This window comes from Erpetoichthys calabaricus (assembly GCF_900747795.2).
Source record: "Erpetoichthys calabaricus chromosome 1 unlocalized genomic scaffold, fErpCal1.3 SUPER_1_unloc_22, whole genome shotgun sequence".
Classification (NCBI taxonomy): Eukaryota; Metazoa; Chordata; class Cladistia; order Polypteriformes; family Polypteridae; genus Erpetoichthys; species Erpetoichthys calabaricus.
The window spans coordinates 2,793,250-2,818,204 of NW_026261588.1; the positions used below are offsets into that span (position 1 = coordinate 2,793,250).

Consider the following 24,955-nt stretch of genomic DNA (forward strand, 5'->3'; position numbering starts at 1 on the left):
TGCAAACAAACATTTGTCTCTTTTTCAAAAGTTTAAACTGTGCTCCATGACAAGACAGAGATGACAGTTCCGTCTCACAATTAAAAGAATGCTAACATATCTTCCTCTTCAAAGGAGTGCGCGTCAGGAGAGAGAGAGAGAGAGAACAAAGCAACCAGTCAAAAATCAATAGGGCTGTTTGGCTTTTAAGTATGCGAAGCACCGCGGCACAAAGCTGTTGAAGGCAGCAGCTCACACCCCCTCCGTCAGGAGCAGGGAGAGAGAGAGAGAGATAGAGAGAAACAAACAGTCAAAAATCAATACGTGCCCTTTGAGCTTTTAAGTATGCGAAGCACCGTGCAGCATGTCGCTTCAGGAAGCAGCTGCACAGAAGATAGCAACGTGAAGATAATCTTTCAGCATTTTTAGATGAGCGTCCGTATCGTCTAGGTGTGCGAACAGCCCCCCTGCTCACACCCCCCTACGTCAGCGCAAGAGAGAGAGAGAGAAAGTAAGTTGGGTAGCTTCTCAGCCATCTGCCAATAGCGTCCCTTGTATGAAATCAACTGGGCAAACCAACTGAGGAAGCATGTACCAGAAATTAAAAGACCCAATGTCCTCAGAAATCCACGAACCAGCAAAAAATCCGCGCTATATATTTAAATATGCTTACATATAAAATCTGCGATGGAGTGAAGCCGCGAAAGGCGAAGTGCGATATAGCGAGGGATCACTGCAGTGCCTTTCATATCTATCTATCTATCTATCTATCTATCTATCTATCTATCTATCTATCTATCTATCTATCTATCTATCTATCTATCTATCTATCTATCTATCTATCTATTTATTATATAGTGCCTTTCATATCTATCTATCTATCTATTATATAGTGCCTTTCATATCTATCTATCTATTTATTATATAGTGCCTTTCATATCTCTCTCTCTCTGTCTATCATATAGTGCCTTTCTATCTATCTATCTATCTATCTATCTATCTATCTATCTATCTATCTATCTATCTATCATCTATCATCTATCTATCTATCTATCTATCTATCTATCTATCTATCTATCTATCTATCTATCTATCTATCATATAGTGCCTTTCTATCTATCTATCTATCTATCTATCTATCTATCTATCTATCTATCTATCTATCTATCTATCTATCTATCTATCTATCTATCTATCTATCATATAGTGCCTTTCCTATCTCTCTCTCTCTCTCTCTCTATCTATCTATCTATCTATCTATCTATCTATCTATCTATCTATCTATCTATCTATCTATCTATCTATCTATCTATCTATCTATCTGTCAAACTTAAACAATTCTCTACTGGGACTAGAGGGGGCAGAGTCCCCTGACTCCAAAAGACCCCAGTATAGTCCAGATGAAGGTCAGAAATGGGGCAATGGTGGTTAAAGGAAGGTGTGTACATGATAAATATTGTGGAGAATGCAAACACAATCCTTCCCCTTTGAGTTTCCCAGTCCACTTTTATGACTGGCTACCTGATATAAAAAAGACAAGATGGACGGTGGTATCTTACACATCTGGGATGCCATCATAGATGGACGGAATGAATGGATGCACATCCCAGCCTGGTTTGTTTCGTATTCCCTTACCCAGTCAGGAGGAGACAGCCTCGTGAGAACAGCCGCTTTCCCAATATGGCAGGTGGCAGTGCCCCTCTAGCATTGTAGTTCTGAAGGGCCGACCCCCCTTTGGGTTCCTTAGTTTTGCAGGAGGTGCTTCGTGGGTGCATTGTTCTGGCACCGGATTAACCCCAGGTTCACCCTAAAAGCAGACACTGCACCTTATACAAGCGTGTCTCAGAGTCAGGAGAGGACAAGGTGTTAAAAATGCTTATTTGTGGAGAACCCTGTGTGAAGGAGTTTCTTCAAATATGAGGTGTTTTGAAGTATCTGGAGTTGTCTTAAAGTTCAGGGGCTTTGAGACTCCCCCTAATGGGCACACTGAGTATGGAACCAAACCACAACTTCCTACCCTCTCAGCTTTCATCTAACACACACACCGGCTGCCTCCACCTCCTCCTCTTCCTCAGATGAGCCCTTGTATCTGCTCCTCTCCCAACTCCAAGCTCACCTGACTGAGGAGTTGAGGTCCTTTATAAAGATCACATCCAGGTGACAGACCACTGGTTCTGGGTCATCCTAACCCCCTGGGATGTAGGCAGCCACCTTTTCTTTAATGGCCAGCTCCCATTACATGTGGCCAGAGTATGCTTATGAGTGGTCTGGAATGCTTATGATTGGCCTCTTGTCCTTTATTGGCCAACTCTACTATCAGGTCCAGGACAGAACTTCCTCCATCTTCTAGGATACTTCTTTGCTTTCCATCTGGGCAATTTTAATTTACAAAAATATAACAATAACTCCATGATGGGGCAACACAGTGCTGCAGTGGTTAGTGTCCTGAATTTCAAGATCATAGTCTGGATTTTGTCTGTATGGAATCCACATGTTCTCTCATGGGATTTTGTCCAGGCACTGCAGATTTCTTCACACACCCGACTTATGTGCCAGATGGTCCAATCCAGTCCTTCCAGGTAGAGGTCCCTTCCATCTCTCAGGCTGTTTAAAGCCCTCAAAGTACATCTCCATACCCTGATGTCCTGGATAATACACAGTCTGTATTGACAGGTAATGTTTATTAAAACAATAAATTATAGTCAATGAGCTGTGCCACCCTTCAAAGATAAACTGTAATCTAAGAAATCAATGGGGACCTCCGCATATTCAGAGGTAAAGTTTGCAGTACACCGTCTATTGGAATGGATTATGTAATGCATGTAGTAATAAAATGTATTGCATTTTTCATTCCAACAGATGGTGCATCACAAACCTTAGCGCTGTTTTTATGAATTCCATAGCAAATGGCATATGAGACATAGAGAGAATGGATTATGTAATGAATGTAGAAATACAATGTATTGCATTTTACATTCCAACAGATGGTGCATCACAAACCTTAGTGTTGTTTTTATGAATTCCATAGCAAATGGCATATAACAGAGACATTGAGAGAATGGATTATGTAATGCATGTAGAAATAAAATGTAATGCATTTTTCATTCCAACAGATGGTGCATCATAAACCTTAGCTCTGTTTTCATGAACTCCATAGTAAATGGCATATAACAGAGACATAGAGAGAATGGGTTATGTAATGCATGTAGAAATAAAATTATTGCATTTTTCATTCCAACAGATGGTGCATCACAAACCTTAGCACTGTTTTTATGAATTCCATAGCAAATGGCATATAACAGAGACATAGAAAGAATGGGTTATGTAATGCATGTAGAAATAAAATGTATTGCATTTTTTATTCCAACAGAGAGTGCATCACAAACCTTAGCACTGTTTTATGAACTCCATAGCAAATGGCATATAACAGAGACATAGAGAGAATGGGTTATGTAATGCATGTAGAAATAAAATGTATTGCATTTTTCATTCCAACAGATGGTGCATCACAAACCTTAGTGCTGTTTTCATGAATTCCATAGCAAATGGCATATAACAGAGACATAGAGACATGCACATGCTTAGAGACACAAATTAAGGTGGAGGTTTGACTTTCTGGTTTTGCTGTTTTTTTAACCCTTTTATAGTATTCATATATTTTCTAAGCTCAATTACACAGGTCTGAATAACCTTCCTAGTGTAAAATTAATTCAGAAAATGTTCAGAATTGTTCAGTTTTTTCACATTTTGCTTTGTTGCACTTTTGAGGTAAAAATCATGTAAATTATTCTTTTCCCCTCGTCACACAACACTCAATGCCCTACAATGAATCAATTCATCCATTGATTTTCCAAACCCACAGTTTCTTGATCAGGGTTATGGACACCCGAAAATGACAAGGCAAAATTTTACAAATTTATTTAAAAAAATAAAAAACTGAAATATCCCACTGACACAAGTGCTCAGACCCTTTACTATGACACTTGATATTCGGCTCAGGTGCATCCCTTACTGTTGATCATCATTGAGATGTTTGGTTAGTTCAGCTCACTGGACTGGTTGGAGCTTACAGAGGGAGTGTGCACCGATAGCGTGTTGCCGCACCCACCACACCATTTGGATTTGGACCCGAGTGCAGCGGGTGACACCTCAGCACCACACTGGAACATTGGGAGGTGTTTTTGTTTTTTTTACGGTGGCTGGAGTGCCATTCATGCCACCAACCCTCAAGTTTTCCATGCAAGTTGGAGGACCTGCTTGTAGGTCTGGATTCAGATTAACATCATAGCCAGGACAACTGCAGGTTAAGGGCCTTGCTCAAGGGCTCGGCAGAGCAGAGTCGTTTACTGGGTTCCAACCGGCAACCTTCTGATCGTCGGCACAGATCCTTAGCCTCAGAGCCACCACTCTGCCTGATCTGGAGAAGCCTGCAAAACGAAAATGTCAGCAGCATTGAAGGTTCCCAACAGCACAGTGGCCTCCATAATTCCTAAATGGAAGAAGGTTGGAAGAATCTGGACTGAGCATTTAGGGGGAAAGAACATTGGTACAGTAAGATATGTGAACAAAAACCCAATGGTCACTCTAGCTAAGCTCTGGGCAACCTGTGTAGAGATGGGAGAAACTTCTAGAAGGACAATCACCACTGCATCATTCCACTAACCAGGGCTTTATGCCACAGTGGCCAGACAACACTTGAAATGTCAAATGGAGTTGGCACCTGAAGGACCTTCAAACTGTGAGAAACAAGGTTCCGGGGTCTCATGAAATCAAGGATGGCATCACGTCTGGAGGAAACCAGGCAACACTCATCACTTGTGTGATACCAGCCCAGCGGTGACACATGGTGGTGACATCATCATGCTGAGGAGTTGGTTTCAGTGGTGAAGACTGGGAGACTAGTGAGACTGAAGGAAAGATAAATGGTGAAAAGTACTGAGATACCCTTAAGGAAAACCTGCTCCACAGCAATCCAATTTCACTTTCCAACAGGACAATAACCCTAAAAGACAACACAGAAGTGACTTACGGACATCGCAGGTGGCTCAGCCAGAACTCAGACTTGAACCCAAGTGAACATCTCTAGAGAGACCTGAATGAAGTGGTCCATCAGTGGCCTCCATCCAACCTGAGAGAGCCTGAGTGGATCTGCAGAGAAGAACAGCAGAAAATCCCCAAATGTGAGGCTTGCCGTGTCAAACCCAAGAAGACTTCAGGCTGGACTTGCTGTCTGAGGAGCTTCAAATAAGTAAGGAGTAAAGGGTCTGAATACTTGTGTCAGTGGGAGAGTTCACTTATTTATTTTAAACAAATTTGCAAACATTTCTTGTTTTGCCATTCTGGAATATTGGTAGTTGATTGGTGATAGAAAAAATAATAATTTGAACAATGCAGCATAACAAAATTAGTAAAAAAGTGAAAGGTCTGCAGGTGTTTCGAATCCATTGTATATAAATTGTATTCTAACAGGTATAGGAAATAAACAAATATAAGCAGGTTATCCACCATACTAAAAGGACAAGTGTCTGTGTATCTGTGTATCCATCTGGTTGCCATGTCTCTGTTATATGCCATTCACCATGGGATTCTTAAAAGCAGTGCTAGCATTTTGATGCGCCATCTGTTGGAAAGAAAAACGTAATGCATTTTTATTTCTACATGCATTACAAAAACAATGTATGTGATTCTTAAAAGCAACACTAATGTTTGTGAAGCACCACCTGTTGGAATGAAAAATGCAATGCATTTTATTACTACATGCATTACAAAAACAAGGTATGAGATTCTTAAAAGCAACACTGTGTGTGAAGCACCACCTGTTGGAATGGAAAACGCAATGCATTTTATTACTACATGCATTACAAAAACAAGGTATGGGATTCTTTTTGGCTGGGATTGGCTCCAGCAGACCCCCGTGACCCTGTAGTTAGGATATAGTGGATTGGATAATGGATGGATGGAGGTATGTGATTCTTAAAAGCAACACTAATGTTTGTGAAGCACCATCTGTTGGAACGAAAAATGCAATGCATTTTATTTCTACATGCATTACAAAAACAAGGTATGAGATTCTTAAAAGCAACACTAATGTTTGTGAAGCACCATCTGTTGGAACGAAAAATGCAATGCATTTTATTACTACATGCATTACCAAAAAATTGTATGGGATTCTTAAAAGCAGCATTGATGTTTGTGAAGCACCATCTGTTGGAACGAAAAACGCAATGCATTTTATTTCTACATGCATTACAAAAACAAGATATGAGATTCTTAAAAGCAACACTAATGTTTGTGAAGCACCATCTGTTGGAACGAAAAACGCAATGCATTTTATTACTACATTCATTACCAAAAAATTGTATGGGATTCTTAAAAGCAGCATTGATGTTTGTGAAGCACAATCTGTTGGAACGAAAAATTAAATGCATTTTATTACTACATTCATTACAAAAACAAGGTATGGGATTCTTGTTGGCTGGGATTGGCTCCAGCAGACCCCCGTGACCATGTAGTTAGGATATAGTGGGTTGGATAATGGATGGATGGAGGTATGGGATTCTTAAAAGCAACAGTAATGTTTGTGAAGCACCATCTGTTGGAACGAAAAATGCAATGCATTTTATTTCTACATGTATTACAAAATACATTTCAACAGATGCTGCACTGTTTAAGTAAACACTGAGTATACTAAGGTTTATGTTGATCATTCACATTTCAACCCATCTTTGACAGGCAGCACGGCTGGATTCACCATAAAACTATAAAGCATATAGCAGAGAAATATAAAAAATGAACACTAAAACCCAAATACAATAATGACAAAGAACACAGGGACACATATGGATACTTGTTAAAGGTAAATTTTACGGAAACGTCAGAAAGATTTTCTTCCACAAACACGTGGAATAAGTGATCAGGTGGCGTGCAAGAAAACAGGACTTTAGGGGACCTTGAAATCTCGACTTGATGTTATTTATGGCGACATTAGCTAAGTAGGATTGTTAAGCATTTTGGGCTGAATGGCCTTACAGTCATCCAGAATGTTATAATGTGGAAGGTAAATATAAATTCTTTATAATGATGTGGTATTTCACTTTTATTTTATGGTGATTGTAAACCCTTACTCATCCTTGTGGGGAGTTCTTTTGTTAAAAACAGGAAACCTGTCTTCCCGGCGTATAACAACTTATAGGGCCAGAGGGGTCTCCATTGTTTAATGGATTTAGTAAGCAGGATGTGTGGGGTCAGCAGTGAGTGGTCCTGTTCATCTCAGACAGGCAAACACTCTTGTAACCTTCTGGGTGTGTTCCAGAAATGAGGCTAATGTAAGATTGACTCACGGAAATTGAACTAATTACGTCCATCCATTCCTTCATTTTCATAAGCTGCTTTGTCTTTAGCAGGGTCACGGGAAAGCTGGAGCCCATCCCAGCAAGCATAGGCAGGAAAAATTCTTGGACAGGACTGTAATCCATCAAATGGTGAACACACACACACACACACACACACTAGGTTCCATCCATCTGACCTGCATGTGTTTGGGCTGTGAGGAAACTCACACTGACACGGGGAGAACATGCAAACTCTGCACAATGGGAACCCGGAGTGGGCTCATTTCATTCCCGAAAACCTTTAATTTAGCCAAATATATATTTCTTGAACAGAATAAGCTAGAAATATGCATCCATAATGCTGATGATACAGATAACTCACTTCGCAGACAACATGCATTAATGGCGCTTATCTCGGACGGCGATCAGTCAGCCAACAGAGAAGAGGGGCGGCGTTCACCTGCCACTTAATACAAATAATATCAAAGAACTCATAATTGATTTTAGGGAGTTCAAGAATGACCTGCAACCACTCAGCATAAATGGGGAGAAAGCAGAAAAAGTCCGCAACTTTACATTTTGGGAACTTATCTAATGGACGACTAAATACTACGTCATTGATCAAAAAGGCACAGCAGTGGCTTTATGTTTTAGAACACTAAAATAATTTGATTTGCATTTCAAGTAAGGTGACGTCTTCTTTTTGTACAGTACAATATATTTTATTAGACGGGGTTTCCACAGATATCACTGATGCAGTGTTTTCACACATTTCCTCCTCTTCATCTCCCTTATCCCTTATGTGTCGCTCGCTCCTCTTGTCTCAGATATACCGACCATCTTCTAATCCTACGGTGCGAAATCGCCCTAAAGCAAGACGGAATTCATCCTAAGATCCAATATGATCGAATTTCTCTTTCTGGAAAAGACCGCTGGATTTAACAACGAGTTTACTTCAATTGCGCCTCTCCGTCATGGGAGGCGCTGTCCTCCAGGGTCCTGCAGATGGCACTGTTGTGCAAGAAAAGTAAACTGGACTCGATCCGATTTTACGTGTCGTTGAAACGTAACTCAATAATAATGATGATTCTTTACATTTATATAGCGCTTTTCTCACAAGTCGAAGAACTTCACGTGCTTCACCAGCGCTACCTCTGCGTGGATAACGTAGTTGTCATCACCCAGATTTTCACGATTGGCTCAGTTTCTTATTTAGAAGCGCACTTCCTCTCAGAGTAGGCATCAGTTTCTTTGCAGTGACGTAGCTAGGAGGGGGCGGTCCGCACATGTTTGGGGGCGGCATTATGGGCCAAAACGTTAACATTATTCAAAGTTATTGTCTGTTTTTACCTGCATTTTTAATTTAATGTTGATTTTTTTGGATCAGTATGCTGCTGCTGGAGTATGTGAATTTCCCCTTGGGATTAATAAAGTATCTATCTATCTAAAATGCTCAGTACAATTCGTGTGTAAGCAGGAGGATTCGGAAAAATATCACTCATGAATGAAAAAAAAAAATTCTCGGATTTCTAATCCACAAATGCTTCAAAAATAATTTTCAGACTGTCCTTCTGTGACGGCAATAACAAAAATAAACTGAAACATTACACCGGAAGGTAAACAACTCATTTACAATTTATAATTTCATTTCGTTATCAATCCAAATGCTTTCTTGCTCTAAAACATCCCCACCTGTCACTTGTACGCTACACCGGTTCTGGTTTTCGCAGTGTAATGATATTAAACTAATAATTAGAACACGGATTAGCAGTCCGTCTATAATATGTTCTTAGTTGATGTTTATAAATAATTATATGTGAAAAATTATTGTCATAAATCTATGCAAAATGTATGTCATTTTTTCTCTACGTCATTTTAATTTTCTATTTAAATAGGTTAACATATTCAGACATGTTGGCAAATTGAAGCCCCGCCCCGCCCTGCCCGAGCGACGTCACTGGTTCTTTGTCCCGTTTTCAGGCCCTCGGACCCTCAGTGTTCTCAGGTGTGTGCGCAGGTGGACCCTGAATGTTTCAGTGCCCCCTCGGGACTGGCAGTTTACAGCCCTTTGATTACTCGCTTTATATACGAAGTATAGGGAAAGTGTTGGGATGGTCCAAAAATTCCAATTAATCTCGATGTTTTAGACCTCCCTGAGTTCGAAAATACCATTTTTGGAATTATGTGTGTGTGTGTGAGAACATGACAACTTGAGTTCGCTTTCATTTTGGTCAACCAAATTTTGCATACATGTATTAAGTATAAAACGTTCATTGGCCCTAGTGTGTGCTTGGTGTGTTTGTGTGTGTCCTGTGGTGGGTTGGCACCCTGCCCGGGATTGGTTCCTGCCTTGTGCCCTGTGTTGGCTGGGATTGGCTCCAGCAGACCCCCCGTGATCCATTGGAAAATGGATGGATGGATGGGCGTACATTTCTATCAACCTTTGGGCTGTTTCCATTAGCCAGAAGTGGTACCTTGTATTCATGCAGCTGCAGAGTCCGATTTATTCAACTTTACTTTTATAATAATTATTCAATGTATTATTAATTTGATCTGATTTGTTGCTTAATGTATTAAATGTAATTAAAATATAATCATTGTCTTGTGGTGTACTCCTCAAATATCCATCCCTATATCTATATAAATTACAAGCAATATTTTTGAGTAGATTTAATATACTGCACTATTGAGTAAACTTAATTTATTAATTTACTCAAATTTACCTAAAAGAAATGAGTTTGATTAAATATAAGTAGTGGCAAAAATGGTTTTACTCCGATTTTCATTTGAATTACAGTACTAAAAAAAAAGAGTAATAATGCAACGCTGGACAGTAACGACTGTATAACAAATACATGCTAAAATTCCATATATCTTTATTTATTTGAACATACACAGACAGTCACAACAACGGAGTTGTATTTTCAAAGGAAAATTAAATCAAATGTCTGAGGATAATTTTTACTGAATTACTGACATTCAAATGTCAATGAAAATTTTCTTTTCTTTATTTAAACTTTCTTCAAAAAGTATATCTCAATCAAATAATGTCCCAGGAATGAGCGCTAAATGGGAAGGAAACGTAGAGAGTGAAATCCTGCGGCAGATGGCGCTCTTTAAACACGTCCTGCATTTACGCCAACATATCCGCTTAAATCAATGGCCGCCTTTTCCACTACTTCTCAGTATGCGATAGCGAAAATCCTGAAATAAAATAGGACGTAGGAAATCAAACATCGCTAAATAAATCACAGCGTTAAAAATTAACCAGTAAATACATTACCTATGTAGAACACTAATTAAATAAGAAGTCAAATAATACCGTGACGGTTAGGCAAACGTCTTTTTATGTTGTTTACAGGTCGTACTTTAGGACAAACGCCATAGCGTTCTCAAACTTATCTCAAAGTGTCGTTTTCTTTTTCTGTGTAAAATAAAATTTTAAACGATTAAAAAAAAAAAAATGAACATATGTAACTATCCGAGAAATGTGCCTGCTTTTAAAAGCAAACCAACGAGGTGAAAATAACAAATGCTTACATCTGTAACTATACGAAATGAAATACTAGTTATTCATTACGGAATTAATATGCTTTATACTTACACATTCGTAGTAAAATAACTCTTATTATGGATAAGCGTTACAGCTGAATGCGTTGTTGTAAAGACCAAGAAACCGATGTGAGAGGAAGTGCCGTGTCATTACATTTAACTTAACTTAAATGTGTTCAATTCACAGTATAGTTTTTTTACTTAGAATAAGTTATAAAAAATGTTTACATTTTAAGAAAAATAAGTTAACATTATTCATAATTTTTTTATTGAATTAGAATTAAATAAATAAAAAGGGTAAAACCAATTTTTATTAATTAAAGTAATGATTATATTGCGTATAGTTAGCTATTTTTTATTATTATTTTTCACACATGCAAGATTTATTTTTTACAGTGTAAACTTGAGGTAAAGCGTGCACACCAGGTTGTATATATGCACAGATGCCAGAGGCCACAAGCAAGCCGTACACACTACCACCGCCTTTGTTTAGTAATGTAGCCCTCCAAGCCCGGATCCGCCACCATGGTCACTTCAGCATGCGAATCCGCCGCCATCAGCAAACGACTTCTAGGTAATGACACAGCCATAGAAAAACAAAAAATAGACCGCATGGATATAAACAATGAACGCAGGCGCCTACTTCTGAAACACCAGAACCAGATGAGTCATAGCTCCAAAAAGAAACCGCTTTAGTACAAATGTATTTAATGTCATTAAATGAAAACTCTCCCGGGACGCACCCACACTCCATGATTTTTCATCCCTGCAAATATCGCAGGGAACAGAAAGTGATTGCCATTCTTGGATTTGCGATTCTTTTGAGAATCGCGGGTTTGCTGGTTATATAAGAAACAGCACCTGGGTGCACTGGGACGCATCCTCAGTGATGTATCCTGAGGTCATCGGGCGTTTCGGGTCTCGCAACATCATACATCCTCACTCAGGCGACCCAACCAGGGTCGATCAACCCCCCAACTTGCGTCCCAGTAGCGATCCACAGATCAGCCCTCTTTACCCAAAGCCACCTTGAGGCTTTCTCTGCGGCTTCACTTGCGGATTTAACGGCCCTCTTTTTGACCGCTCCTGCCGTGTGTGGACTCTGCAGAGCGAGCGTCCTGCAAATCCTCTGCAGCCACCTTCTATGGGCTCATAGAGTATACCCTGCACTCCTCCACCAGCTCCTGCTTGGCACGTTTCCTCTCATTAGCTTCCTCCATGCGCTCTTCCCAGGACATGCACTGGCATCTCCAGAATGATCAGCTGTTTTGAGGCCTCCGAGGTAATGATCATGTCTGGCCGGAGTGATGTTGTCACGATTCGCTGCGGGAACTTCTGAGTATATAACAACAACAACAACATTTATTTATATAGCACATTTTCATACAAAAAGTAGCTCAAAGTGCTTTACATAATGAAGAGAAGAAAAATAAAACACAAAATAAGAAATTAAAATAAGACAACATTAGTTAACATAGAAAGGAGTAAGGTCCGATGGCCAGGGTGGACAGAAAAAAACAAAAAAAAACTCCAGAAGGCTGGAGAAAAAAATAAAATCTGTAGGGGTTCCAGGCCACAAGACCGCCCAGTCCCCTCTGGGCATTCTACCTAACATAAATGAAATAGTCCTCTTTGTAGTTAGGGTTCTCACGGAGTCACTTGATGCTGATGGTCGTACAGACTTCTGGCTTTTAATCCATCCATCATTGTTGGAACATCATGGTGCTTTGGGTAGATGCGCCACCACCAACAGGACACCGGAAAAGGAAACAGAAGAGAGAGTAGGGGTTAGTACAGATTTTGAATGAATAGTTATTATAATGAATTAGATATACAGAGTATCAGGATTAAATTACAGTGAAGTTATGAGAAGGCCATGTTAAAATAAATAAGAGAAAGTCGAAGGGAGACCACTCGCAATTTTTTTTTGAGTAGCCGTCCTGAATCACGTGGATTACAAAAACTGAAAATGTCTGAATATTCATTCCCATTTCCTGCTTTGAGTGTTAAGTATTTGATATTAGGGAAACTTTAATGCTGTGCTGTAAGACTGTGATGATGACTCGAGATCTTCAGGCCAGTAGTTGTCTGGTTTAGTCCTGGTGCCCTCCTGTGGCTGCAGCTTTTTATCCACGCTGATCCATCCATCCATTATCCATGACTACAGGGTCACGGGGGTCTGCTGGAACCAATCACAGTCAACACAGGGTGCCAGGCAGGGAACCACCGGCGCCAGCCCACCGCAGGACACACACACACTAAGCATCCATCCATCCATTTTCCAACCCGCTGAATCCAAACACAGGGTCACGGGGGTCTGCTGGAACCAATCCCAGCCAACACAGGGCACAAGGCAGGAACCAATCCCAGGCAGGGTGCCAACCCACCACAGGACACACATAAACACACCCACACACCAAGCACCAATTTAGAATCGCCAATCCACCTAACCAGCATGTCTTTTGGACTGTGGGAGGAAACCCACGCAGACACGGGGAGAACATGTGAATTTGTTACTTTATTAATCCCAAGGGGAAATTATCTATCTATGCAAACTCCTCACAGGGAGGACCCGGAAGCGAACCCAGGTCTCCTAACTGTGAGGCAGCAGCGCTACCACTGTGCCACCATGCCGCTCCATCCGCGCTGATTTCGCCTTTTAAATAGACTACCAAGTTAAACTGCTGATTGTACTCTTGCTGGCCTAATTCTTCGACTAGAAAGAAGATCACACCCTTTTTCCAGCTTGCTTCAACTACTTTAATAGATGTGCAGATGTTAAGTGTATGTGTGGTATCTAAACAGAAATAAATAAATGCAATACGTACACAAACACAAATGGAATACATATCTGAACATAACTAATTAAATGTCAAACTGGAACATTAGTATTCATCTATCCATTTTCCAACCCACTGAATCCGAACACTGGGTCACGGGGGTCTGCTGGAGCCAATCCCAGCCAACACAGGGCGCAAGGCAGGAACCAATCCTGGGCAGGGTGCCAACCCACCGCAGGACACACACACCAAGCACACACTAAGGACACATATACTGTAATTGGGAATTTCAATGTATTAGAACAGCGGTTCTCAAACTGTGGGGCGCGAATGTTGCCACACGTGGCGTAATTTCACTATTCGTAGGGAAATTTTAAACTTGCAGCGGTGTATCGGCAGCAAAAAATATAGGAATAAATTTTATTAGGGTTTCAAAAAAATGTTGGGGGGGCACGATTAAAACTTATGAAAACTCAGGTTGCTAATACTGAAAGGTTGAGAAACACTGTATTATAACCACATAATAAAATATAGTGTCTACTTTTCTTAAGTATTAAGATGTGAGAGTTAGGTGTTAAAAAGCTCATGCCTATATATATTTGCATTTCTCTTAATAAGCCACAGACCACCATTATCTCTCAAAGTTAAGGTCTGGACGTGCAGGAGAGTTAAGAAGAGATGGACCCCCTTGATAATGAGGGGAGTGTAAAAACTCTTGGGTTGTAAATAATGGGAAAGAAGGGGGGGGTGCAGGTAGGAGCTGTCAGACAGATATGATGGACAGCGAAGAGTCTGACACCCACCCAGCCGAGAGATAACGGTAGATTAATTAGGGGCAGGACTAGAGCAATGGAATACTAGAAGTCAGATGAGGAAGAATAACGACTTGTGTGATAAGAACTGTAATAAAAGCAAAAGGTGCCCAATGCCGGAGGCTCATTGTTCTGTCTGAGATGAGTCTGTACACGCGCCATACAATAAAGTATAATTCTGCCGTCTGCTCCAAAGTCTCCGATTGCCTTCTTGGGGGCTGAGGGCACCCCTGCCATGTCAGCCTGCTTCAGCGCTCACAACTGAGAGGACGTGGACCTGTAATTGACGTTGCTTTTGCCCACATGTTAAACTACATTTTCCAAGTGTTCCCTCATTTCTGAAGGTTGTCCAGGTCTTTTGTTTTTGCTGCATCCTCAGCGTCTTCCATTGATCCATTTTTTGCATCATCTGTAATTTCACAAGATTACTAGCTATACCAAAGTCAATGTCATTAATATAAATCAGAAATAAAGTAACGGTCCAAGGACAGCCCCCCACCACCTCGAGGGACTCCATTCTCCTCTTATCTGTACTCTTTCTTTAACCATCCGGAGACAGACATTTAAGAAAGCAAATTTCTGGAATAGTTTGTGTGGCTTTCTGAAGCGCCTCTCCTCTTCGACTGACTGAAGTTAAGTTCTTGATGTAATGGGGGTCGGTCATCACTTTCCACTTTCTTCACCATCGCCCTCTGTCGCACACTTAAGCAAATCTTCTATGTCAGCCTCAATCACTTTAACTGCATGATGAATGATCTGATGGAAACTTTTTTAAAATTTTGGTTTGTCAGACCACTAAACCAGGCAAAGAGAGTGAAAGTGATGACAGACCTGATCACACTGCGATCAAAGGGCAACATGAGGTCCTTGTCTACTTTAAGTAGTTTGAGTTTATGGAGGAGGAAGAAGTGTAGCAGCTTTAAAATGGTTGCTGATGATTTGCAGGAAGACAGGCACACCAATATGCAGATTCTGACGTTTATTCTGAAACAATGTCATCCAGCTATAAGACCAGCAGTAAGGGACACAGTCAGCACACGCAGCGACAGGCTCTCTCTCAGTCTCCTGCAACACTGTCATCCAGTTTATATATAAAAACACACACACACACATATATACATACATATACACACACACACACACACATATATATATATATATATATATATATATATATATATATATATATATATATACACACACATACACAGTATATACACACATATATATATATATATACATACAGTATATATATACACACACAGTACATAAATATGATGAAAACAAAATTACACAAAATAATTAAATTAACACCAAATGAAACAAATATATTTCAACAGAAATCAAATCCTGGTCAAACAAGAGCAAAATATCTCCTTCTAAACAAAATACGGGTTCCATAAAAATAAATACTTTGTTATCCAAAATTAACCTTTTCAAAACCATACAAATTTAACAAATGCATATGAACAATAACAATGAAGGACAAAGTCTAATTAACGTTGTAACCTACCTATAAGACAAGCAGTAAGGGGCACAGTCAGCACACGCAGCGATGTCCGTCCATACCTCTCTAACTCCTGCAGCAAGCCAAGCAATACGCCAATGTGGCTGGATCTCCATCAAATCAAAAACTTTTAAAATCCATTTCTGCCGACCAACAGTGACGACAGAACCTCAAGATACATCACTAACCACATGACGTGGTGTTTCTATGCACTTTGACACCGAATACACTAGTTCAAAACTTGTTAGCTTACCCGAGAGACGGAGAGTATGGAGCTGCGTCTTACCTGCAACAGCGTCATCCAGCTTTTGCCGGGAGTCTGCTGTCACGCTACATGTCCGCTCTATGGGTGTTTCATTAATTAAAGCCCCCCTGCTACAACAGGTAAACAGGAACTATTATACAAAAGATACACGGATTGCATTCATCCATCCATCCATCCATCCTCTTCCGCTTATCCGAGGTCGGGTCGCGGGGGCAGCAGCTTGAGCAGAGATGCCCAGACTTCCCTCTCCCCGGCCACTTCTTCTAGCTCTTCTGGGAGAATCCCAAGGCGTTCCCAGGCCAGTCGAGAGACATAGTCCCTCCAGCGTGTCCTGGGTCTTCCCCGGGGCCTCCTCCCGGTTAGACGTGCCCGGAACACCTCACCAGGGAGGCGTCCAGGAGGCATCCTGATCAGATGCCCGAGCCACCTCATCTGACTCCTCTCGATGCGGAGGAGCAGCGGCTCTACTCTGAGCCCCTCCCGGATGACTGAGCTTCTCACCTTATCTTTAAGGGAAAGCCCAGACACCCTGCGGAGGAAACTCATTTCAGCCGCTTGTATTCGCGATCTCGTTCTTTCGGTCACTACTCCATGTCCCAAGAGCCAGCTTCTGTAGCCAAGGATCGGACCACCAAGGTCCCCGCCTTCAGCCACCACCCAACTCACACTGCACCCGACCTCCTTGGCCCCTCCCATAGGTGGTGAGCCCATGGGAAGGGGGACCCACGTTGCCTCTTCGGGCTGTGCCCGGCCGAGCCCCATGGGTGCAAGCCCGGCCACCAGGCACTCGCCATCGAGCCCCACCTCCAGGCCTGGCTCCAGATGGGGGCCCCGGTGACCCGCGTCCGGGCGAGGGAAAACACTGTCCAAATTTTGTATTCATCATAGGAGGTTTTGATGAACCGCACTTTGTCTCATCCCTCACCTAGGACCAGTTTGCCTTGGGTGGCCCTACCAGGGGCATAAAGCCCCGGACAACAGAGATCCTGGGATCATTGGGACACGCAAACCCCTCCACCACGATAAGGTGGTGGTTTGAGGAGGGGAGGATTGCATTCATATTAAACAAAATTCACAATATATAAAACAAAAGCATTTCAGTATAAAAAAATCCATAGTTTTGAGAATGTTCACTAAAATAAAACATAATAAACTGACTCAGCCACCTAAGCACTGATTGATTTATAGTAGATTCTTTTGGATTAATATTCCAATTAAGACTATTATCTCAGGGAGTTCCTAAGTATTTATTGTGTTCAGTCACTATTTCTACCTCCTCCTCAGAACAATGATGGGTGAACATGCAGAGTTTGGTCTCTTAAAGTCAAATTTCATTTCTTTGGTCTTTTTGACTTTAACAATACGATGGTTCTTATCGCATCGTTTACTAAACAATCCACTTGATTTAGGCTGGGGGGCTGTCAAGAGGCAGGGTCTGTTAAAGCCCACTGCGGCACTTCTTGTGTGATTTTGGGCTATACAAAAATAAATTGTAATGTATTTAAATTAAAAAAAAAATGTAAAAAGGATCTAATAAGATAAACGGAGCGAGAATCACATTTCTAGTCAGAGCAGGTCTGAGTAGGAGAATCTGAGCGGGACAATTTGTGTCTCACACTCCAGTCCAGCAGGTGGCGGTCGTGCACTTTCAAAGTGGGATACGAAGGGACATAAACACCAAGAAGAAGAAGAAGAAGAAGAAGGAAGTAGGCAGTGCTCGTTCATAAACCCATTCCGGAGGGTGAAAGGTATGTGCTTACGTGGAATATATACTGGAAAATAAATCTAGAAATCCAAACGGGGAGAAAGAGAGATTGGAAAAGCCTCGTCACGCGTAGCACATGTTATCGGCAGGCTGTCGCCAATCTGTCTGTTTGAGTCCACGACTCAGTTCGGTTCGCATCCCCATTTATATTTTAAAGTGCCCGGACTGCTGAGCCCATCGCTCCGTTTGTAATCCTGTCGGTTAGCCGTCCGCCTTGATGTCCGTGCAGCGCGTGGGGCTCATCGGGACCGGAGCAAATTTATTGCCGCCTCGTGCGATTTGCCCACCAGGCTTTCTATGGGTGGGCTCGAGTGTCTGCCGTTTTCATAAACGCCATCGACGGCTCATCTCTTTTGTCTGTTGTTGTACGGCCTCCGCACGAGTGTCCACTCCATTTTTTAAAAATACTTGATCAGACTGCGGATTTATATCCGAGTCTGCGTTATGACGGCGCTATTGTGAACGTAATACGTGGGGGGATTTGCATTCTCGACATGCTGTTTCATTGTCAATCGGCAGCTAAAAAGGCTGGATGAAATAACTACTTTAATACGACTGATTAGGCCAGGAGTATATCTTGGTCCTGCAGTCGCACAGCACGATTCTGGACAGCAACATACCTGTAATTCAACCCAAAATGTTTAACTACAGCAGCCTATTGAAGCCTGTGCCATTAAATAATCACACAGCAGTTTCAGGCTGGGGTACTCGGACTCTTTTCTAGGTGTGTCACATCCAGTAATTAAAATATTTTGATGTACCTGTATTTTCCAGCTTAGATTGAAAAACTAAAAGTGATTTTTTTTTTCTTTAACCCAAATATATAAATAGGCAAACACAGAAATGTGACAAGAAATTCTACTGGGACTCCTTTTTACACCAGCAGCAGTACTCCTGTATAGCGCCTTCCTGGGACTGTAACAGCCAAGTCAAAGGTTTTTGTAGCTGTGTTTTCTCAAAATGACCAACGTTCAGCAGCTGTAGCATTAAAAAAAAAAAAAATGGGATTCAACAAAAGCCTGATGCGCTCAAATGATTCCACAGGCAAGATATCTTCATTTTTAACTGTTTTAGTTCAAATTCAAAGTTAAACGGTTCACACAAAAAAAGAGAACTGAAATAGCAAAAAAAAAAAAAAAAGTTCAAAGCTTAAATCTTGTTACATTTCAAAATGACGACGTTCAGAAAACTGTATGCCTATCCCATTTCTGAGTTGAAAATGGGTGTACTGGGACCTGTTCTAACAACAATTGTCACAATTAACACACTGTATCACAGTTATAGCAAGAAAGGTTTATCTCTTACTAACTTATAGGGGGAAAAGATTATACCATTGTCTGACTATGAAAGAAATTTTATATTCTATTCAAATTAAGCAAACACTAATATGAGTTGAACTCCAAGCTTTACGTTTCTATGATTGGCTGTTACAGTTTTTCTTTTTAGTCATCCTGGTGTGTGTTCAGACCATAGCTATCTGTATGTTGTGGCCATCAGGAGCACCACTGAGCCCCAGACACAACCACACTACAGTAATCCCTCCTCGATCGTGGGGGTTGCGTTCCAGAACCCCCCGCGAAAGGTGAAAATCCGCAAAGTAAAAACCATATGTTCATTTTTATATATTTTAAGCCCTTATAAACTCACCCACACTCTTATAAACATTTCCCGCACAATTATACAGCATAAACCCTTTATATTCTCTTAGATATTAGGTAAGATTCATTGAAATTATGTATGTAAACACACTGTTTAAAATAATATTTAGGTTTTACTGTATATAAAGATATCAAGCATCTCCGATATCACATATGTTACAGCCATTACGACAGGCAGGCCACTAGCAATAAATACGTACAATGCAAGAAAAATTGTATACAGTAAAATGTGTGTGCAGTGACACTAAACTATGTACATGTAATAAGTACTGTACGTAGAAATTAATTATGGTTACTCACCAACAATGACACGACGACTTGTCCGATAACAATGAGTTTGATTTTACTGCACAACAAAGGATAGCGTTGCAGCTCTTCTAAAGGAGCCTCTTCAGGTGACTGTGTAGCACCGCCGTTGTTCTTCTTCCGGCACTCTTCAATCCAGATCCCTAAAGCAGATTCCATCCAGACTACTGCCTTATCACGTCCACTTGCAACTCATTTTGCACCCTGGTTAAAGGACACTGCGGCCATATATCTTTTCCTCCTTTTTAAATAAAAAAGAACCGTGGACTCATTGATTCCGTAATGGTGTCCTGCAGCGGTGTAGCTGTTCCCTTCCTTCAACATATCCAAAACTTTTACCTTTTCGGAAATCGTTAGCATCTTCCGTTGGCGCTTGGACACGGCCCCTGAAGCAGTAGCAGGAGACACGTTGATGCTGAATGAGTGAAACGAGACTTCCTGGTTAACACAGCGGATTGAATTCTGTGCTCTGTCGCTGAGCCAATCAGCACGCAGGAACTTAACTGCGTGCTCTGATTGGGTAGCTTCCCAGCCACCCGCCAATAGCGTCCCTTGTATGAAATCAACTGGGCAAACCAACTGAGGAAGCATGTGCCAGAAGTAAAAAGACCCACTGTCCAGCAGCAAAAAATCCGCGTTATATATTTAGATATGCTTACATATAAAATCCGCGATAGAGTGAAGCCACGAAAGTCGAAGCACGATATAGCGAGGGATTACTGTAATTCCCTTCATAATTGTAAACACTTCGATCAGGTCACCTCTTAGTCTTCTTTTGTTTAAACTGTAAAGGCTCAGTTCTTGTAATCTTTCCTCATAACTCATCCCCTGTAGCCCTGAATCAGCCTAGTCGCTCTTCTCTGGACCTTTTCTAGCACTGCTATGTCTTTTTTGTATCCTGGAGACCCAAACTGCACACCGGACTCCAGATGAGGCCTCACCAGTGTGTTATAAAGCTTGAGCAGATCCTCCTGTGACTTGTACTCCACACATCAAGGCGCTATGTAACTTGACATTCTGCTAGCCTTCTTAATGGCTTCTGAACACTGGCTGGCTGTTGATAGTATTGCGTCCACTACAACTCCTTAGTCCTTCTCATAAGGTGTACTCTCAATTTGTAGACCTCCCTTTGTGTAATCAAACCTAACAAGACCTAAACTTAATGCAAGTGTTAGGCTCCGCTCTTTCAATTTTTCCTCATAACTCATCCCCTGTAGCCCTGCAATCAGCCTAGTTGCTCTTCTCTGGAACTTCTCTAGTGCTGCTATGTTCTTTTTGTAGGCTGGAGACCAAAATTGCACACATGACTCCAGATGAGGCCTCACCAGTGTGTTATAAAGCACCTCCTGTGACTTGTACTCCACACATCAAGACGCTATATAGCCTTCTTTATGGCTTCTGAATACTGTCTGGAAGTTGATAGCTTAGAGCATGGGTCGCCAAGTCCGGTCCTGGAGGAGCACTGTGGCTGCAGCTTTTCATTTTAACCCTTTTTTTTAAAATAAGTGCCCTGTTTGTGCTGGTAATTAACTTCTTGTAAATTCATTTTAATTGAATCGCTTGTTTAAGATTTGTTCCCTTGATTTTCTTCATCGTTCCTCTGAGTTGCTTCATTTCTTTCCTTAAATGGCACCCAAACAGAAATGAAATGTGAAGTGAGGGAGCCAACAGAAGACCAGCTAAGTCAGGGCCTCAAACTCCAACCAATTTCACTCCAAGCTGCTGTTTAATGAGGTGCCGATTCTTATCATTAATTAAACCCGTTCTTTAATTCCTTGGCTTGCTGCTGTTCTCGTGTTGCATTAGCAGACATTTCTGAAATTGTTGATTTTCTCTTTTCTAAGGGTTCTGCTAAAATGTTTTAGGGACCTGAGCAGATCGACATTCCCGATACCTTCATCTTTATTTTCAGATATTGTCCTTTAGACACCAGTTGTTTTGGCTACTTTTATATCTCATTAATGTTTGGCTGCTAATTAAGAAAAAAATAAATCATTAAAGGGTCTGTGTCTTCAACAGCAAGTCAATTAAAATGAGTTCAAAAGAAGTTAATTAGCAGCAAAAACGGGTCACTCATTTTAAACCTGCAGCCACGGTGGTCCTCCAGGACTGGAGTTGGTGACCCCTGTCTTAGAGTCCACTATAACACAGGTGTCGGACTCCGGTCCTCGAGGGCCACAGTGGCTGCATGTTTTCATTCTAACCATCGTCTTCAATAGTGAGCCGTTTTTACTGCTAATTAACTTCTTTTGCTTTAGTTTGAATTAACTTGACTCCGGCCCCTTAATTGTCTCATTTCCTTAATTAAAAGCCAAAGAATAACGAGACATCAAACAAGCCATCGTATGACCAGCTCACTTGTGCCCATCACACAATATCTGAAAATAAAGAAAGGTGAAGGTCTCAGTAAGGTTGATCTCTCGGGTCACCAAAACATTTTGACGGTGTTCTTAAAAAAAAAAAAAAACAAATCAACAAATTTGGAAATGAGAGCAGCAACAAGCCATTGAATTAAATAATGGGCTTAATTAACAGCAAGAATTGGCTTCTCATTAAGAGACTGTTTGGAGTGAAATTGGTTGGAGTTTGAAATCCCAGTTTAGCTGGTCATCTGTTGGCTCGTTTCACGTCTCATTTCCGTTTGGCTGTCATTTAATGAAGAAAAGAATCAATTCAGAGGACTGACTCCTTAAAAACAGGACTATTAAAATGAAAGGAAAAGGAGTTAATTAGCAGTGAAAACTGGTCACTGATTAGGAAAAGGGTTAGAAAGAAAACCTGCGGCCCTCCAGGCCCGGAGTTCGACACCCCTGCACTATAACTCCTAAATCCTCATAGCAGCCCCAGCACTGCCCCCTGCTGGTCACCACTCTTAACATTGGCCAGTTCTGATGAGGTTCCTCACAGCATCACCCTCTGCTTCCTGCATCTGTGCCAATTCTGCACCCATCTACAAACATCACCCTGAACTGCCACTTCTCTTAGTTTGATGCCCACACTCTCATGTGGCACCTTATCAAATACTTTCTGAATTTTTTAATAAAATCAACTGATGTGTTGATTTCAGTAGCACGTGATTGAAATCTGAAATACTTTGTACATTTTTGAGTAAGAGTGACCATCAATATCCTGCCACCCCAAAGAATCAATTCAAATCTAATAATTGTTCAAGGATGGATTGAGCAAGGCCTGAAGAAGATTCCTCCCAGGACCAGGAATGGTCAATTAGTTTGATGCCCATCCTTTCATGTGGCACCTTTATCAATCGCTTTCTGAAAGTCCACATCAATGATATCATCTGCTCCACTCTGGTCGTATCTTTTTGTTTCCTCCTCATAGAATTCCAGCCTGTTAGTAAAACACTACCTCCCTCGTCTGAACCCACGCTGACTGTTCCTAATAACTCCTGTCCTTGCCATGTGCTGCTCAATCTTATCATTAATAATTGCTTCCTTTAATTTTCCTGTGATGTACGTTAAGCTTACTGGCCTGAAGTTACTTGAATCTTCCTGGTCACCCTTGTTTTATACTGGGATAATATTTGCTATTTTCTAGGCCTTTGGAATTTGCTAATGCACAGCGACTTCCTAAAAATGTGTCAACGGTTTATATACACTAGCAGTCAAAATTAGAGAATACTTTATGAATAATTGTTTCTTTGAAGTATTGTCACTGCTCAAAATGGAAAGTCCTAGTAGCTGTAGGTATAATTGCTGTTCTACTAGAACGAGGCAAAAAAATTAATTCAACAAAAAACATTTAATTTTGGGAAAACTGCAGTGATGACTGTACTGTTATAACTGTTTTGCTAAAGAAGCCCACCACATGAATTTTGTCAACACTTTTTGATGATTTTCTATTTCAAAATGGAGTAGTAAGTGCAGAGGCTCTTTGCTTGAAATGCCTTTGGCACTTCTGTGCCCACAGGACACGTCCAGTTTCTTGCACCATTTCGGCTTTTCTGATTTTTTTTGTTGTACTCGTCTTCCGGCTTCTTCCACAATTTGCTAACTGTAGTGGGTTTCTTTGCCATCAGTTAACTTCCAGAGATTCTCAGTTGGGTTCAGATCAGAACTCTGGGCTGGCCATTTCATCACTTCAGTTTTCTGTTTTTCTAAGAATTGCTTCACCCAGTTTGCAGTGAAGGGGCGTTGTCACAAATAAAAATTGCCAAATAATTGGGTGATACTTGCAGGGAACCGCATGTTGCTGGAGAAGGTTCTGATCCACATTAGTATTACCGTTGCCATGTAGCTGTTTGTGAGGTGTACCTCTTGCTGCAGAGAATATCCCTCACACCATGACACTTCCTTCTCCACACACTCTGTGTCCAGTCTTTCCCTAGGTCGACACCAAACCTCATGTTTTCCATCTGAACCAAGTAAATCACTGACATTAATGTTGGAGCAGCTCTCCTCATTCCACACTACATGCTCCTCCGCAAAGGCTAGTCTGGCTTTTCTATCCTCCTTGCTGATGAGACACTTGATCACTGTGAAGTAAGTGGGCCTTCAGTCACAGTTCTCTGGGACGATGACGTGCTGCATGTTGTCGAGACAAATTCTTGTCCTGTCAAGCACTGAATTGTCGAGCAAGTCCATCTGTGTTGTTGAACCGATCCCCACCGAGAGTTCTCTGTATCATCCTCTTTTCTCATGCACTCATGTAATTTGGGCGGCCAACCTCTTTTTTTTTTTTGGGACTTGAATGACTTTCTATCTTTGTCAAGTTTCAATATTCGAGAATATACACTCTTGGAATGACCAACTTTTCTTCCAGTGGCTGAGAGGGCCATCCCATCAGCCTTCACCTGAAATGTTGCAGCATTTCAGTTACCATAGAGTGGCTCGCCATCTTATGAAATGCCTACCCATGTTGACTAATCAGTTGATGTTTCCTGGTCCTTCAAGACGTTGCCAGGTTAGAGCCCAGCTGTTAACTAGGACATCTTGCTCTTTAGTTTTGATTGATAGATTCATCTTGTTGAAATCGTTTTATTT

At 41.2% G+C, this 24,955-nt stretch overlaps 2 protein-coding genes across 4 annotated transcripts in view; both read left to right on the forward strand.

The window, feature by feature from the left end:
• LOC114669326 (zinc finger protein OZF-like) overlaps positions 1–24,955 on the forward strand; it is a 523,681-nt gene that overhangs the window by 78,534 nt on the left and 420,192 nt on the right. The window lies entirely within an intron of this gene.
• The window catches only part of LOC114669344 (gastrula zinc finger protein XlCGF57.1-like), a 34,427-nt gene continuing 27,302 nt past the window's right edge, over positions 17,831–24,955 (forward strand). The window contains exon 1 of the mRNA XM_051921734.1: positions 17,831–17,974. The gene's annotated coding sequence lies outside the window, so the exon portion shown is untranslated. The remainder of the gene's footprint in view (positions 17,975–24,955) is intronic.